The following is a 17843-nucleotide window of genomic DNA, read 5'->3' on the forward strand; positions in this document are numbered from 1 at the left end:
TGTTATTAATATAAAGCTGGTATATCCAAGCAATACCCTCCTCTAAAAAGTGTTAGACATGGTATTGTAATCAAGAGAAAGTCATCCTGCAGGCATAAAGATGGCTCTGATACACAAGGACTTCAACCCCGGACAGTAAGAGGGCCCCCTGGCTCGCACTGAATCCTCAGCATAGGAGACCAGAACCCACGTTCCAGGCTATAGCTAGCTTTGAGTCAGCCAGTTCCTTTAATAGGAACGAATTGATGGAAAGAGGAGAACACAGCAGGTTTTGGTAGGGAAGGAACCAAGCCGCTTCCTTCTGCTGCCACAATTCCCTTCTCTCATCCCCATAAGCCATAGGCGAGATAGAAGTCCCAGCCTCCCCTGATTTCACCCAGAGGGACCAGAGGGCACTTCTGGGAAACTGGATTGATGGAGGAGGGTGAATGGAAAAGGCCCCTCCTTTGAACCTCCACCATCAAGTACCCACTGGCCAACTCAGAGCTGGGGTTTTAGCCAGACTCCCAGGAGGGGCTGCTTCGAAACTTGGAATAAAGAAACCACTGAATGGGCCAGGTGCGGTGGCTCATGCCTGTAATCCCAGCATTTTGGGAGGCCGAGGTGGGTGGATCACTTGAGGTCAGGAGTTCGAGACCAGCCTGGCCAACATGGTGAAACCCTATCTCTACTAAAAATACAAAAAATTAGCCAGGTGTGGTGGCGGGCACCTGTAGTCCCAGCTACTTGGGAGGCTGAGGCAGGAGAATCGCTTGAACAGGGAGGTAGAAGTTGCAGTGAGCCAAGATTGTGCCATTGCACTCCAACCTGGGCAACAAGAGCAAAACTCTGCCTAAAAAAAAAAAAAAGAAGAAGAAGAAAAGAAAAAAAAAAGAAAAAAGAAAAGAAAAGAAAAGAAACAACTGCATGTAACACATGGTCCTGGATTTTCTTTTGCTATAAAGCATGTTATTGGGACAATTGGCGAAATCTGAATAAGGTCTGTAGATTTCAGAAATGTATCATGTTGATGCCCTCATTCTGATTACTGGATCTTGGTTATGTAAGAAAATGTTCTTGTGTTTAAATAAAATCACATTCAGTAATTGGAGTAGACCCGCATCATATCTGCAGCTTACTCTCAAGTGGCTCAGAATGAAACAAATTTAGAGGGGAAATAATAAAGCAAATGTAGTATGTAGAAGCTAAGGGAACTTCATCTTGGATTTTGGATTTTAATCTGCCATATTGACTTCTGATTTTTTTTTTTTTTTTTTAGAAACAGGTCTTGCTATGTTGTCCAGGTTGGTCTTGAACTCCTGGACATCTTGGCCTCCCAAAGTGCTAGGATTCCAGGCATGAACCACTGTTCCTGACTTCTGATTAACCCCAGTTCCAGGAATGTCTCTATGATTTCTACTTTATCTACTATTAAGGGCTGTAAATCCTGCCCTTTAGGTCAAAACAACCTTGATGTTAGCATTGTAAACTCTTAATATAAATCCTCTTCTTAAGCAAATTATAGGCTATGTCACACATAGCGTTTTTGCCTTTCCTAGAGGGTTGACCTCAATTGTCCTACACATTTCTTCTGAATCACATATACCCTTTCCCTGTGGTATATGAGCCCTGGGTCTTGGGGGTAATAGTACAGGGACCTACTGTCTCATGGCTGCCTGAGACGTGACTTCTCTTCTAAGTGTCTTACATGTTTCTTTCTGAGAAACTAGATTTGTCATCCTCTTTCTTCAGCCCATCAGCTCCCTTGGCCTTTGGGGGTAGGTTTGGATATACCTTCTCACTGCAGAACATGGTAAAGTTAAGTTTTAGGGACTCTGCTGGACATGGTGGCACACATCTAAAATCCCAGCCATGCAAGAGGCTAAGGCAGGAGGATCTTTTGAGTCCAGGAGTTTGAGACTGCAATGAACTATGATCCAACCACTGCACCCCAGCTTGGGTGATGGAGCCAGACAATACCCGGCCCCCCCCTCAATCAACCAATCAATAAAAGATATGGGGAATCTGGGTGAAGGATATATGGGACTTCTTGCAACTTCTATGTAACTTAAAGGGAAACAGGTACCTGGGAAGATATAAAATTGAACTCATTCTCAAAAGCTCAATCCCCACCCCACCTCCACCTTTTCTTCAAACAAACTTCCCAGAATAACTCTTAATTGGCTCTAGTGCCCACACTGTGATAATGAGAGTGGATGATTAATAACTAATTTACTGTCCCCATCAGGCACCAGCTCACTCAACCTTCAACATCCCTGTGGAGGCAGATACTATTGCTTTCCCATTTTACAGATGAGCAGACAAACACATAGAAGTTTAGTAACTTTTTTTTTTTTTTTTTGAGATGGAGGAGTTTCCCTGTTACCCAGGCTGTAGTGGAGTGGCGCGATCTCGGCTCACTGCAACCTCCACCTCCCAGGTTCAAGCAATTCTCCTGCCTCAGCTTCCCGAGTAGCTGGGATTACAGGTGCCCACCACCAGGCCTGGCTAATTTTTGTATTTTTGGTAGAGACAGGGTTTTGCCATGTTGGCCAGGCTGGTCTCAAACTCCTGGCCTCAGGTGATCCACCTGCCTTGGCCTCCCAAAGTGCTGGGATTACAGGCGTGAGCCACCGTGTCCAGCTTTTTTTTTTTTTTTTTTTTTTTTTGACAGAGTCTTGCTCTGTCACCCAGGTTGGAGTGCAGTGGTGTGATCTCAGCTCACTGCAACCTCCACCTCCCAGATTCAAGCAATTCTTGTGCCTCAGCCTCCTGAGTAGCTGGGACTACAGGTATGCGCCACCATGCCCAGCTAATTTCTGTAGTTTAGTGGAGATGGTGTTTCGCCATGTTGGCTAGGATGGTCTCAAACTCCTGACTTCAAGTGATCTGCCCTCCTCAGCCTCCCAAAGTGCTGGGATTACAGGCATAAGCCACTGCACCGGCCCTTTTTTTTTTTTTTTTTTTTTTTTGGGGGACAGGGTCTCACTCAGTTGCCCAGGCTGGAGTACAGAGGCACGATCTCAGCTCACTGCAGCCTTGACCTCCTGGGCTCAAGTGATCGTACCACCTCAGCCTCTCAAGTAGCTGGGACCACAGGTATGCACCACCACACCTGGCTAGTTTTTTTGTATTTTTTGTGGAGATGAGGTCTCGCTGTACTGCCCAGGCTAGTCTCGAACTCCTGAGCTCAAGTGATCCACCCACCTCGGCCTCCCAAAGTGCTGGGATTATAGGCATGCACCATCACGCCTGGTCTAGGAACTTTTAAGACAGTAATGAAATCAGGCAGTCTAACACCAGCGGCCCATCCTATTTTAGAAGCTAATAGACTAAGCTAGGGCCCAGACCTTCCCCTCAGTTTCCCTTCCATGCATTTTCTTCTTTATAACCTCAGCTGTCTGGCTCTTGCATCTGGACTCCCAGTACCCCTCCTGCCTCCTCATTGCTTGAGACAGAGGTCAGTAGAGGCAGAGGTGAAAAGACTTGCTTTGCTTTATCCAATGCCTCAAACTCATCAGCAGAAAGAAAACCATATTAGCAGGGTCAGGATTAAGATAGTTCAGACAGCCAGGCGTGGTGGTTTATGCCTGTAATCCCAGCACTTTGGAAGGCCAAGATGGGCAGATGAGGTCAGGAGTTCAAGACCAGCCTGGCCAACAGGGTGAAACCCCTTCTCTATGAAAAATACTAAAATTACCCAGGCGTGGTGGTGGGAGCCTGTAATCCCAGCTACTGAGGAGGCTGAGGCAGGAGAATTGCTTGAACCTGGGAAGTGGAGGTTTCAGTGAGCTGAGATCTCATCACTGCACTCCCGCCTGGGAGAAGAGCAAGACTCTGTCTCAAAAAAGAAAAGACAGTTCAGGCAAGAGAACAAGTCCAAGGCTTCTCCTTGAGCCACTCTTCCCCGGGTGAGGCTCTACCACTCACTTCCTGGCTGCCTTGCTGGCTGCCCTGGTGACCCTGCTGCCAGTAGCTGCTTTTTTCTCCAATCTTGATGGTCCCAACAGCCACTGTCTGCTTCATGTCACACACAGAGAAGTGACCTAGGACAGAGGACATGGAGAAATAGGGGGAATACTTTTCAGAGCAGGAGCTATGGGACACTTGCAAAGAGGTCAAGTAAGCCAAGAACGTGATAATTTGAGTTATATATATGAGCTCATGTTCATTCTCCCAGCAATTCACAGTACATTTCTTGTACCCAAATTACAGGTGAGAAAAGTGAGGCAGAGAAGTTGGCTGCAATGGTTAAAAACCTAGAAGTTGGCCAGGAGCAGTGGCTCACGCTTGTAATCCCAGCACTGTGGGAGGCTGAGGCGGGTGGGTCACCTGAAGTCAAGAGTTTGAGACCAGCCTAGCCAACACAGTGAAACCCTGCTTCTATTAAAAAAAAAAAAAATTAGCCGGGCGTCGTGATTGGCACCTGTAATCCCAGCTACTGGGGAGGCTGAGGCAGGAGAATTGCTTGAACCCGGGAGGCGGAGGTTGCAGTGAGCTGAGATTGCACCGTTGCATTCCAACCTGGGTGACAGAGCAAGACTCTGTCTCAAAAATGAAAACAAAAATAAACTAGAAGTCTCACACCAGTCCTTATATTCTTAGCTGCCCAACTCTCCTGCTGCCATCAGCAATGATCACAGGGAAAGCTTTCCTTTTGGTGCACTGTCATCCTACCAAAGGAACGCTCCCAGCCTCCAAGCAACCAGCAATTCCCCCATGCCCATCACAACCCATGCGGTGGTTCTCACAGTCAACTGTCAACCTGGGGTTCGCTTCACCTGAGGTTTTTTGTTTGTTTGTTTTTTGTTTTTTGGGGACGGAGTTTCACTCTTGTTGCCCAGGCTGGAGTGCAATGGCGCGATCTCAGCTCACTGCAACCTCCACCTCCTGGGTTCAAGCGATTGATTCTCCTGCCTCAGCCTCCCCAGTAGCTGGGATTACAGGCGCCTGCCACCATGCCTGGCTAATTTTTGTATTTTTAGTAGAGACAGGGTTTCGTCATGTTGGCCAGGCTGGTCTTGAACTCCTGACTTCAGGTGATCCACCCACCTTAGCCTCCCAAAGTGCTGGGATTACAGGCATGAGCCACCGCGCCCAGCTCCTGAGGGTTCTTGAAGGCATCCCTGACTTCATGTTGCAGAAGAAAAGGCTTCGGTTCCTGGCTTTGTGTCTCATAATACTTTTGGTATGGGTAGGAAGACCTAACCCAACATTGCAAGATTTATGTTGGCAGCCTCTTTAGCCCAGCTCTAAAAGGGTGAATGTAGATTCACCCTTTTCTTCATTAACTGGGAGACCTGAAGGGCTTGTTCTTCTTGCTCAGGCACAAATGTCTAACATGTAGCACAGAACCTGGCACAGAAGCACTAGCATGAAAGAGCTTACTCCCTGGATATTTGAGTTCAGAATGTAGTTCAAGCCCAGCCATGCAAAGGATACCTGGGGAGTCTAAGAAACAGACTCCTAGGCTGCAGCCTTAACCAGGTAACTCTATCAGGGTGTGAGCTTCTGGGTTTAAAAGGCTTCATCAGTGGTTATGATAATCCAGCAGGTTCGAAAGCCACCGTCCTAGACAGCAGGAAGGGAAAAACATCCTTACCCATCTCTGCTCTACTCACCTTCTCTGGAACAGTGTTTCTCAAACACTGATGTGAAGCCCATTTACCTGGGGGATCTTGTTAAAATGCAGATTTGAATTCAGCAGGTCTAGATGGAGAGTGAGATTCTTTTTTTTTTTTTGAGACGGAGACTCGCTCTGTCGCCCGGGCTGGAGTGCAGTGGCCGGATCTCAGCTCACTGCAAGCTCCGCCTCCCGGGTTTACGCTGCCTCAGCCTCCGGAGCAGCTGGGACTACAGGCGCCCACCTATTTTTTGTATTTTTTTAGTAGAGACGGGGTTTCACCGTGTTAGCCAGGATGGTCTCGATCTCCTGACCTCGTGATCCGCCCGTCTCGGCCTCCCAAAGTGCTGGGATTACAGGCTTGAGCCACCGCGCCCGGCCGAGAGTGAGATTCTTCTGTTTATCTTTCTTTTTCTTTTTTCTTTCTGAGACAGGGTCTTGCTCTGTCTCCAAGATTGGAGTTCAGTGGCGTGATCATAGCTCACTGCAGCCTCCAACTCCTGTGCCCAAGCCATTCCCCCCACCTCAGCATCCCCAAACACCACCATGCCCGGCCAATTTTTAAAATGTTTTATAGAGATGGGGGTCTCACTATGTTGCTCAGGCTGGCCTCAAACTCCTGGCCTCAAGCAATCCTCCTTCCTCAGCCTCCCAAAGCACTAGGATTACAGGTATGAGCCACTGCACGCAGCCAGATTCTGCATGTTTTTTTTTGTTTGTTTTTTTTGGTTTTTTGTTTTTTTTTTTTGAGATCACGCCTGTAATCTCAGCACTTTGGGAAGCCGAGGCAAGTAGATCACCTTAGGTCAGCAGTTCAAGACCAGCCTGACTGACATGGCAAAACCCTGTCTCTACTGAAAAAAAAAAATTAGCCAGGCATGCGTGGTGGCACACACCTGTAATCCCAGCTACTCAGGAGGCTGAGGCAGGAGAACTGCTTGAACTTGGGGGATAGAGGTTGCAGTGAGCTGAGATCATGCCACTGCACACTCCAGAAAAAGAAAAAGAAAAGGAAATGTACCCAGGATCTCTTAGCTATGGAAGATCAGGGCCAATATTTGAGCCTAGCTCCCCTGACTCTAAGACTAAGTGGTTTGTACCACATTAGAGCTGCCTCTAGGACCAGGGGGGAAGCTAAAATGCCAGCTCCCCAGGGCCAGGGGCTTTGGTGCTTTCATTCACCAGTGACTAGAACAGTGCCTGGCACATGGTAGGTGCTCAATCATACTTGCTCAAAAACAAAATAAATGAATGCATAGATGAACATGACATGGTCTATAGTCTATTACCATATCATAACTGCTAGTTCAAGAAGTCTGACCTACGCTTTAGTAGAACCAGGAGGGAAGAGAGATGCTTCCTGCCCAGGGGCTCAGGGCAGCCTTCAGAAAGAGTGACCGATGGGTTGGGCCTTGGAGGATGAGATGCACTAGGTGGGGATATTAGGAGAGGTCATTCTTGGCAGAGGGAAGCATGTTAGTAACGACCTGGAGGTGCGGAGAAAAGATGAGTCTCCTGAGGCCTCCCTGCAACTTAGTAGGTGGAATCAAGATTCAAACCCAGAAAACTCAACTCCAAAGCCCATGCTTGTAACCACTAACTACCTAGACTGCTTCCCATGCAGCAGATAGTGAGCGCTGACCCTGGGGCATTTCGGAGGAAGAACTGACAGAAGTGGGTGACAGAATGGATGACAGAGGGGAAGAAATTGAGAATGACTTCAGGTCACCAGAAAGTCACTCAATGAACAAGTAGTGAGCATCCGCTCTGTGCCATGCCCTGGCTAGGAGTTAAAGTCAGCGTTGAGTGAGACCCACCCCTGCCTACCAGAACTCACCGTGTGATGGGGGAGGTCGGCACACGTGCACATGACCAGGCCCGAGGGAAGGAGGGAGGCAGAGGTAAGAGGTTGTCTCCTGGCACAAATAATTACATGGTATTTATTCTGTCTCCTTCTCCGCTAGGTACACGGCCTCCTTATTTGGCATCCCAGACACCGCAGCAATAGACGGGGCATCTTGTCTTGCATGGCTGTGGGAGATCTGACTGGCCAAGGCAAGGACCCTGTTGAGGGGGTAGGGATGCCAGCTTTGCCCACAGCACTACGGATTCTGTCCCCACTCCCTGACAGTCACTTAAATCCGTTTGTTGGGTCAGATAGCCAGCAGCATTCCCTCTCCCTCTTCTTTTTTTTGAGACGGAGTCTCGCTCTGTCGCCCAGGCTGGAGTGCAGTGGCAGGATCTCGGCTCACTGCAAGCTCCGCCTCCCGGGTTCACGCCATTCTCCTGCCTCAGCCTCCTAAGTAGCTGGAACTACAGGCGCCTGCAACCACACCCGGCTAAATTTTTGTATTTTTAGTAGAGACGGGCTTTCACCGTGTTAGTCAGGATGGTCTCAATCTCCTGACCTCGTGATCCGCCCGCCTCGGCCTCCCAAAGTGCTGGGATTACAGGCATGAGCCACCGCGCCCGGCCCAGACTCTGCATTTCTAACTCCCAGGGCATGACTGTGAAGTGGGTCCATGAACACTTTGAGTCACCCCCATCTTGCTGTGTGACACTGGGAAAGCCCCTTTCTCTCTGTGGGCTCTTCTAACCTGGCTCTCAGATCCTTGCAACTAGGTTCCACTGCCTGCCTCAGGTGGCCAACTGGCTTCCTGGACCCAGAAGAAGGAAGGGGCAGCCCTGGTGGCCAGGTGCGGTTGGGCCTCACTGAGGGGCAGGTTGTCTCAGAAGCTTTCCACACAATGAGCTTGCCCAGGATCATCTGGGCGATGGCCAAGTTCCCAGACTTCAAAGCTCTGGGGTTATCTTCCACTTTCTTGCCCAAGTGCTGGTTTGCAAACTTGCAGCTCTGCAAACTTGCAGGCAATGTGGGCTGTGTGGCAGTACAAAACTGGTGAGTAGCCAGCTGTGATGCAGCCAAAGTAGTTGAGAATGATCACCTGGAGGCCAGGGTGGGATGGGGAGGGGAGAAAGGGGGGCATCAGCTAAGCCCCATCCAAAGGAGGTGACCCTGACCAACTAAGAGGTCAGGCGCCTTGGGCACATTTTATTTTTTAATTTTTTGAGATGGAGTCTCACTCTGTTGCCGAAGCTGGAGTGCAGTGGCAGGATCTCTGCTCACTGCAACCTCCGCCTCCCAGGTTCAAGCGATCCTCCTGCCTCAGCCACCCTAGTAGCTGGGATTACAGGCACATGCCACCATGCCCAGCTAATTTTTGTATTTTTAGTAGAGACGGGGTTTCGCCATGTCTGGCCTGGCCAACATGTGCCCAGCCCCAGAATCTGTATTTTTGAAACACTTTCCCAGGTGATTGTAAACCACCTGGTTTAAGAAATACTGCTTTTCGGCCAGGCATGGTGGCTCATGCCTGTAATCCCAGCACTTTGGGAGGCCGAGGCGAGTGGATCACTTGAGGTCAGGAGTTCAAGATCAGCTTGGCCAGCATGGTGAAACCCCCTCTCTACTAACAATACAAAAATTAGCTGAGCGTGGTGGCATGTGCCTGTAGTACCAGCTACTCGGGAGGCTGAGGCAGGAGAATCACTTGAACCTGGGAGGGGAGGTTACAGTGAGCTGAGATCCTGCTAATGCACTGCAGTCTCGGCAAGAGTCAGACTCCTTCTCAAAAAAAAAAAAAAAAAAGAAAAAGAAAAAAAGAAATACTGCTTTTCATGATGGTATTGTGAAACTAATAGATTCATTGAAGTACATTGGTTTGTTCAAGAGTGCACGCAAATAGGAGGCAGAGTAAGAATTCTAACCCAGGCAGTCTGGCTCCACCTCCACAGTGGTCAAGAGCCTAATACAGAGCCCATGCCCTGTGACCACTCTGAGTGAACCAGCAGCCCTAGGAGCAGCGGGACATGCCCCTCCGTGGGTGTCTCATCTGGGAGACGAAGCTCACCACCTCTGAGGGCAGGTCATTCTTGCTGTCCTGCCATGTCACCTTGCCTGATGTCCTTTACTGATACGTTCTTCACATGGAAGCCCACCTTGTCACCAGGCAGGGCCTTGGTGCATCTCCACGGACTTGACTTCCATGGTGATGTTGCATGGGGTGAAGGTCACCACTATGCCTGTTTCCACCTGCCCCGCAAGCACAGTGCCAATACCTGGAGGGACAGAGCACTCAGGGCCATCAGCAACCAGACCCCAGTAGGCCCCCAACCCCAAGCACCTCCACAAGGCATGAACTTACCCCCAGTCTTGTACCCGCCTTTTGGGGGCAGCTGCGGGGGCTTGTCTGTGGAGTGGGTAGTGGTGTGATTGAGTCCAGTGCTTTTAGCAGTGTCACGCCTGCCACATTCCTTTCCTTCCTGGTGACTTTACAGCCTTCAAACGAGGGCGTCTGCAAAAGCCACCAAATGTGCAGCTCATTCAGCCCAGAGAGGGCGTGGGTCTGATCCAGGACCCAGCCTGCAATTAACATGAACCTCAAGGGATGCATCCTCAACCTTGGTTTCCCATCTGTGAAACAGAGATCTCACCATCTACCTTATGGGCTGTTGTAAAGACACAAAAGACCACACACGAGCCATCTCATGATATCTACTGTGCACTTGCTAAATGATTATGATTAAATCTCACAGGCACTGTGAGATTGGCTCCCTGCATCAAGCTAATATATTTCAGAAAGCAGAGATTCCTGGAATCTGAATATCCCTTAGATCCCATTCTATCTGTTCATTACACAGGTGGAGGAACTGAGGTCCAGAGAAGGTAGGGACTTGTTAACGTACAGCAAGTTAAATAAGTGTCAGGAGTAAGAATAAAAGTAAAACTCAAATACTCTAACATTCATTCTTTTTTTTCTTTTCCTTTTTTTTTTTTTCTTGATGCAGTCTCACTCTGTCACTCAGGCTGAAGTAGAGTGGCACAATCTCGGCTCACTGCAACCTCCACCTCCCGGGTTCAAGCGATTCTCCTGCCTCAGCCTCCCCAAGTAGCTGGGACTACAAGTGCATGCCAGCGTGCCAGGCTAAGTTTTGTATTTTTAGTAGAGACGGGGTTTCACCATGTTGGCCAGGCTGGCCTTGAACTCCCGACCTCAGGTGATCCACCCACCTTGGTCTCCCAAAGTGCTGGGATTATAGGCATGAGCTACCATGCCTGGCCTCTAACACTCATTCTAAAAACTAAGACAGCCCAGCACAGTGGCTTATGCCTGTAATCCCAGCACTTTGGGAGGCCGAGGTGGGTGGATCACCTGAGGTCAGGAGTTCAAGACCAGCCTGGCCAATCTGGCGAAACCCTGTCTCTACTAAAAATACAAAAATCACCCTGGCACAGTGGTTTGTGCCTGTAGTCCCAGCTCCTCGGGGAGGCTAAGGCAGGAGAATCGCTTGAACCCGGGAGGCAGAGGTTGCAGTGTGCCAAGATCACTCCACTGCACTCCAGCCTGGGTGACAGAGCAAGACTCCATCTCAAAGTAAATAATAAATAAATAAATAAATAAATACTAAGACTAAAGTTTCTAAAGACTCAGACATTTCCTAGTGAAGTTGCCTATATTAGTCTGCTCTCACACTGCTAATAAAGAGATACCCAAGACTGGGTAATTTATAAAGAAAAGAGGTTTAATTGACTCACAGTTCTGCATGGCTGGGGAGGCCTCAGGAAACTAACAATCATGGTGGAAGGGAAGCAAGCACATCTTTCTTCACATGGCAGCAGGAAGGAGAAGTGCCGAGCAAAGAGAGAAAAGCCCCTTATAAAACCATCAGATCTCGTGACAACTCACTCACTATGAGAACATAATGGGGGAAACCGCCCCCATGATTTAATTATCTCCACCTGGTCCCACCCTTGACGCAGGGATTATTACAATTCAAGGTGAGATTTGGGTGGGGACATAGAGGCAAACCATATCAGTGCCCTAAAGAATGTGCTTCAGGGTCTCAAAACTGTTCCTAAGGATGCTGACTTGTAAGCAAAGCCACCACTGTTGAACGTAAGACCTTCCAGGGGATGATTTTCAGTATGGCAATGCATTGTACGCATACTTTTTAAGAAGATATAATATTTACTCATCTGAAAACCCTGGCCAAAGCTTACAGACAATTGCTTCTTGGCATTTTGGCTAAGATCAAGTGCAAAGCTTAGATACATAATCTTTGCCTTCAAAGACTGGAAACACAGGACAGAAGAGGTATAGAAGGAACAAAGGTGGCTGATATTAAGGGCTAAGTGGGCAGCTGGACTATCACAGCAGCAGAGTTGGTAGACACATAGGCTTAGATCCAACACACTGTCAGAATCTCAATAAAATGCTTCTCCTTTCCAGTCACAGGTCCTGGAGTAAATCTCTAGGCTTCAAAACTTCAGTCTCCCATCAGCATCAAAAACAATGCCAACTCTAACCTTAGCACAATAGAGGAAGGCCTCTCAGTAGCTGATTGACCCTCAGATACTGGAGGATGCAGTGATTGCATCAGGGGAGGCTTTGGCAGGTGGGGGAAGAGGGCTCTAGACAAGGGAAACCTTCCATGGCAGAGAACCAGAGCTACACAGTATAGAAGCCACACAAAGCACCTCTTGCCTCATGGACTCAAAAATTGGTAGCCCAAGGAATAAAGCTACTGTTTCTATTCATATTCAACTCTTTTTGGGGTGGAGGAGTAGTGGGTAGGAGGCTCTGAAAGCATTTTTTAGTAAGCACTTTTATATAAATAATTCAAGTTTGTAAGAGGAATATTTTATCTTTCTCAGAAAGGAGAATTGAGGATCAGAAGTGGGTTGCCCAGGGCCCAGTGACTGACATTGACCAGATAAGAAGTTGAAAATGAGACCAACTCCCCAGACCCAAATACAAGCCTCTTCCCACTGAGCCTGCAGTCAGGGTGAGGTAGTGATGAACTTTACCCGTTGGTTTGATGAACTTGGTGACTCACTTGGTTCTATGCCAACCCATAGTCCTACTACAAGCCTATGAGGTCAGTAAACCACAAGTTGAATATCTAGTTCACTAGCTGCAGGCTGACATGCTTTGTTCTTTTGGCATCTAGAACACAGTAGGTGTGTAATAAATGCTCGGAGGACATGGGGATGAAATTCATGTGTGTCACTAGCTGAGATGTGTGATAATACTCAGGTTATGGGAAACAGGCACTGAGGCTTCAGGTTTCTGCTCTAAAGTCATCTTAGAACCCACCCCTGCTTGAATACCTGATGTACGGTAACTCTCCCACACTGTGTCCCTTCACCTTTTTGTAGAATGTTCTGAAGCACTTAGTCATCATCTGCCTTATTGTCCCTTCCCAGTCTCCCAGGAGACTGAGCTCCAAGAGCAGAGTTGCTTCTCATTCACGGCTGCACTCTCAGCACCAAGGACAGTGCCAGGCACGCTGGCGCTCAGTCACCATTTGAAGGGACACTCTGTCCCTGCAGGTCTAGTCCTTTCTCAAGGGCAATTGGGCAGTCTGTGTCAAAAGACTCCAAAAATAATGCATACCCTTGCTTTGTTTTTTTAAAAAATGAAACTCTTGTAGAGGCATGGTCTTGCTGCATTGCCCACGCTAGTCTTGAACCCCTGGCCACAAGTAATGCTCCAGCCTCAGCCTCCCAAAGTGCTGGGATTACAGGTTTGAGCCACCATGCCCAGTGGTTCACGAGGAATTTATTTCATTAGGAGCTGATTATAATTACACTACCAAAGACACATGGAAAGATTTATTTACCAAGATGCTTATGGAAGGTTTTAATTTTTTAAATAGAGTTAACATTCTTAATTATGGCAGTTTTTTTGTTTTGCTTTTTTGTTTTTTGAGACGGGGTCCTCACTCTGTCATCCAGGCTAGAGTGCAGGGGCATGATCGTGGCTCACTGCAGCCTTGACCTTCCAGGCTCAAGCAATCCTCGCATCCCAGCCTCCTCATTAGCATGCACCATCACGCCTGGCTAAGTTTTCTTTCTTTCTTTTTTTTTTTTTTGTTTGTAGAGATGTTTTGTCACTATGTTGGCCGACTGATATCTTCGGTTCCTGGGCTCAAGAGATCCTCCCACCTTGGCCTCCCAAAGTGATAGGATTACAGGCACAAGCCACCATGCCCAGCCCAATTATGGCAGTTTTTAATAAAATTAGAAACAACAGAAGCTAGTGACCTTAGGCTATTCCCTAACTGCACTGTGTCCCAGTTTTCTTACTTCACCTGGGAGTAAAATGCCTTCATCATGGGGTTGTATACATGTGAAGCACTCAGTCTTAAATCATTAATCGCCATTTACCGTGAATCATGGATATAGCCAAACGACCTACCTAGTGAGATGTGATATAAAACACCCATTAACTCTCCAATAGTTTAAATGGCAAGGAAAGTTTTAAAAATGTGTATAGAGCATTATGTATAGTTTGAGTCCAGCTGTGAATACCTAGAAAGAATTGCATGGAAACTAACTAGGTTATCTATAACTAGGTTATCTATAACTAGGTCATCTATAACTAGGTTATATCTATAACTAGGTTATGATCTATAACTAGGTTATCTATAACTAGGCTATCTATAACTAGGTTATCATCTATAACTAGGTTATCTATAACTAGGCTATCTATAACTAGGTTATCATCTATAGCTAGGCTAGCTATAACTAGGTTATCTATAACTAAGCTATCATCTATAACTAGGTTATCTGTAACTAGGCTATCTATAACTAGGTTATCTATAACTAGGTTATCATCTATAACTAGGTTATCTATAACTAGGTTATAAGTCATGGGGTGGCAGTTTATGCTTCATATCTGCACGAAATGCTTATTGTAAAGATGTTAGACATTAATTTTATAATCAGAAAAAGATAGCTATGTACACATGGAGGAAAAGGCTAAGAATTCTCAAGTCAATTATAGAAAAGGTAGGCTTTAGGCAAATATACTAAGTAATAGCAATTAGCCTGCGAGCACCAACTGTCTGTGTCAGTGGATGTCCACGTGAAGTCTTTTGTTTAATTCTTACAACCCCATGAAGTGAGCCCAAAGTTCCAGAGCATTAATATTAATACCTCAGCTGCTCCTTTACTGTGGGCAAAGGATAGAGTTGGGGCTTGAATTCAGGTCTGATGTTAGAACTCAACTCTTTTGGTAGGGAGATACTTGTCTAGAGATGTCAAAACCTACTTGAGGCCGGGCACGATGGCTCAAGCCTGTAATCCCAGCACTTTGGGAGGCCGAGACGGGCGGATCACGAGGTCAGGAGTTCGAGACCATCCTGGCTAACATGGTGAAACCCCGTCTCTACTAAAAAATACAAAAAACTAGCCGGGCGAGGTGGCGGGCGCCTGTAGTCCCGGCTACTCGGGAGGCTGAGGCAGGAGAATGGCGTAAAAACCCGGGAGGCAGAGCTTGCAGTGAGCTGAGATCCGGCCACTGCACTCCAACCTGGGCGACACAGCGAGACTCCGTCTCAAAAAAAAAACAAAAAACAAAAAACAAAAAACAAAACCTACTTGAACGTGGGATCCCTGAGCACAGGGACTGTGTCTTAGACACATTTGTATTGCGCCCACACTGCCTAAGGTGGGATAGCTTAGATACTACTGTAAGCATAGGCTAGAATTCTAGATCCCACCAGCACTGCCCAATGGAACTTTCTGCAATGATGTAAATAGTCTGCTACTGCACTCACTGTTCAATATGAGAGCCATATGTGGTTGCTGGGCACTTGAAATGTAGCTAAGGAATTATTTCATTTGATATCATATTAGTAATTTAAATAGCCACACATACCTAGTGGCCACAACATCAGTCCGCACAGTTTTATGCTTACTGATTATATAGTCTCGGGTGTACTCATTTCACTCACCTGTAAAATGGAGGTCAAAACATCCCCCAAAAGGGGATGGAGATCGTTCCCAGTGATCAGTCCATGAGCACACCATGAATACTGGGTATTTATTCCAGGAGAAGCTCAAAGATTTGAATGGGCAAGTCTCATTTAATTGGCCCTGCCCAGCTGTCCCTCACCTTGCTGCCAGGTTCCAGCATGCTGTCCCCATGCTGGCCTGAGATGGGCACGAAGGGCACAGTCTGGGAGTTTTTTTTTTTTTTTTTGAGACGGAGTCTCGCTCTGTCGCCCAGGCTGGAGTGCAGTGGCCGGATCTCAGCTCACTGCAAGCTCTGCCTCCTGGGTTTACGCCATTCTCCTGCCTCAGCCTCCCGAGTAGCTGGGGCTACAGGCACCCGCCACCTCGCCCGGCTAGTTTTTTGTATTTTTTAGTAGAGACGGGGTTTCACGGTGTTAGCCAGGATGGTCTTGATCTCCTGACCTCGTGATCCGCCCGTCTCGGCCTCCCAAAGTGCTGGGATTACAGGCTTGAGCCACCGCGCCCGGCCCACAGTCTGGGAGTTGTAACTAATTTTCTTGATATAAGCCTTCACCTCCTTGCTGATCTCCTCAAAGAATGTACTACCGTAAGGTGGCTCTGTGATGTCCATCTTGTTGACTGCCGCAGTGAGCTGCTTCACGCCCAGTGTATAGGCCAACAGTGTGTGTTCACACGTCTGCTTGTTCTTGGAGATGACAGCCTCACACTCTCCTACACCGCTTGCTAAAATCAGCACAGCACAGTCTGCCTAGCCTGAGAGAGGAAGGCCCAGCTCAGACCTGGCCTGGGACACCCCCTGCCCATCCCCACAGCAGGGCCGAGGCAACCCTGGTGGTAGCTGTAAGGTGCTTGTGATCATGTGTTTGATGAAGTCACAGTGACCCATGGCATCAATGATGGTGACATAGCATTGCTTCGCCCCGAACTTCTACAGAAAGATGTCGATGGTGATGCCACTGTTACGGTTTGGTTGTGTCCCCACCCAAATCTCATCTTGAACTGTAGTTCCCACAATCCCCACCTGTGGTGGGAGGGATCCGGTGGGAGGTAATTGAATCATGGGGGTGGTTCCTTCATACTATTCTTGTGATAGTAAGTTCTCACAAGATCTGATGGTTCTTTTAAGGAGCTTCCCCCTTTGCTTGGCTTTCATTCTCCTTCCTGCCGTCACATGAAGAAGGACATGTTTGCTTCCCCTCCTACCATGATTGTAAGTTTCCTAAAGCCTCCCCAGCCATGCTGAACTGTGAGTCAATTAAACCTCTTTCCTTTGTAAATGACCCAGGTATGTCTTCATTAGCAGTGTGAGAATGGACGAATACAGCCACGTTCCCACCCTGCCTTTAGCTTGTTCAGCACCCAGAAGTATGTGAAGGAGCCTTTGCCCATCTGGACTAGGAATGAGAAGAAGAACTCCAGGGATCCTTTTTTTTTTTTTTTTTTTTTAACAGAGTCTTGCTCTGTCACCCAGGCTGGAGTACAGTGGCGTGATCTTGGCTCACTGCAACCTCCACCTCCTGGGTTCAAGTGATTCTCCTGGCTCAGCCCCCTGAGTAGCTGGGATTACAGGCACATACCACCATGCCCAGCTAATTTTTATATTTTTAGTAGAGACATGGTATCACCATGTTGGTCAGGCTGGTCTCGAACTCCTGACCTCATGATCCACCCACCTCGACCTCCCAAAGTGCTGGGATTACAGGCATGAGCCACTGCACCTGGCCTACGTCTACTTCTAAAGCTTCCCATCAACCAAGAAGAAAGTTCCCAAATAAGTCGAGAGTCAGAAGGGACAGTAACTGGGCAGTGTGATGGAGAAGACTTTGAATTTTTAAATTTAAATTTTAATTTTTAGAGACAAGGTCTTACTTTGTCATCCAGGCTGGAGTGCAATGGCATAAACATGGCTCACTGCAACTTTGACCTCCTCAACCTACTGGGTTTCAGCAATCCTCCTTCCTCAGCGCCCCAAGTAGCTGGGACCACAGGCACATGCCATCACACCTGGCTCATTTTTGTATTTTTAGGAGAGACAGAGATTTGTCATATTGCCCAGGCCAGTCTCAAACCCTTGAGCTCAAGCAATCCACCTGCCTTGGCCTCGCAAAGTGTTGGGATTATAGGTGTGAGCCACCATCCCTGACCCAAATTTTTAAAATAATAGAATATATTACTTGAAAAATTAGGCCCGCCCTTCCTTCCTTCCTTCCTTCCTTCCTTCCTTCCTTCCTTCCTTCCTTCCTTCCTTCCTTCCTTCCTTCCTCTTTCTTTCTTTCTTCTTTTCTTTCTTTCTTTTCTTTCTGATGGAGTCTTGCTCTGTCACTCAGGCTGGAGTGCAGTGGTGCAATCTCGGCTCACTGCACCCTCCACCTCCCAGATTCAACCAGTTCTCCTGCCTCAACCGCCAGAGTAGCTGAG

At 47.7% G+C, this 17843-nt stretch overlaps 2 pseudogenes; both read right to left on the reverse strand.

Moving 5' to 3' along the window:
• Nucleotides 1-17843, reverse strand: part of LOC144335247 (B-cell CLL/lymphoma 7 protein family member C pseudogene) — a 369536-nt pseudogene that overhangs the window by 232769 nt on the left and 118924 nt on the right.
• LOC106996909 (elongation factor 1-alpha-like) lies at nt 3841-16311 on the reverse strand (annotated as a pseudogene).

Source organism: Macaca mulatta, chromosome 1 (genome assembly GCF_049350105.2).
Source record: "Macaca mulatta isolate MMU2019108-1 chromosome 1, T2T-MMU8v2.0, whole genome shotgun sequence".
NCBI classification, from domain to species: Eukaryota; Metazoa; Chordata; class Mammalia; order Primates; family Cercopithecidae; genus Macaca; species Macaca mulatta.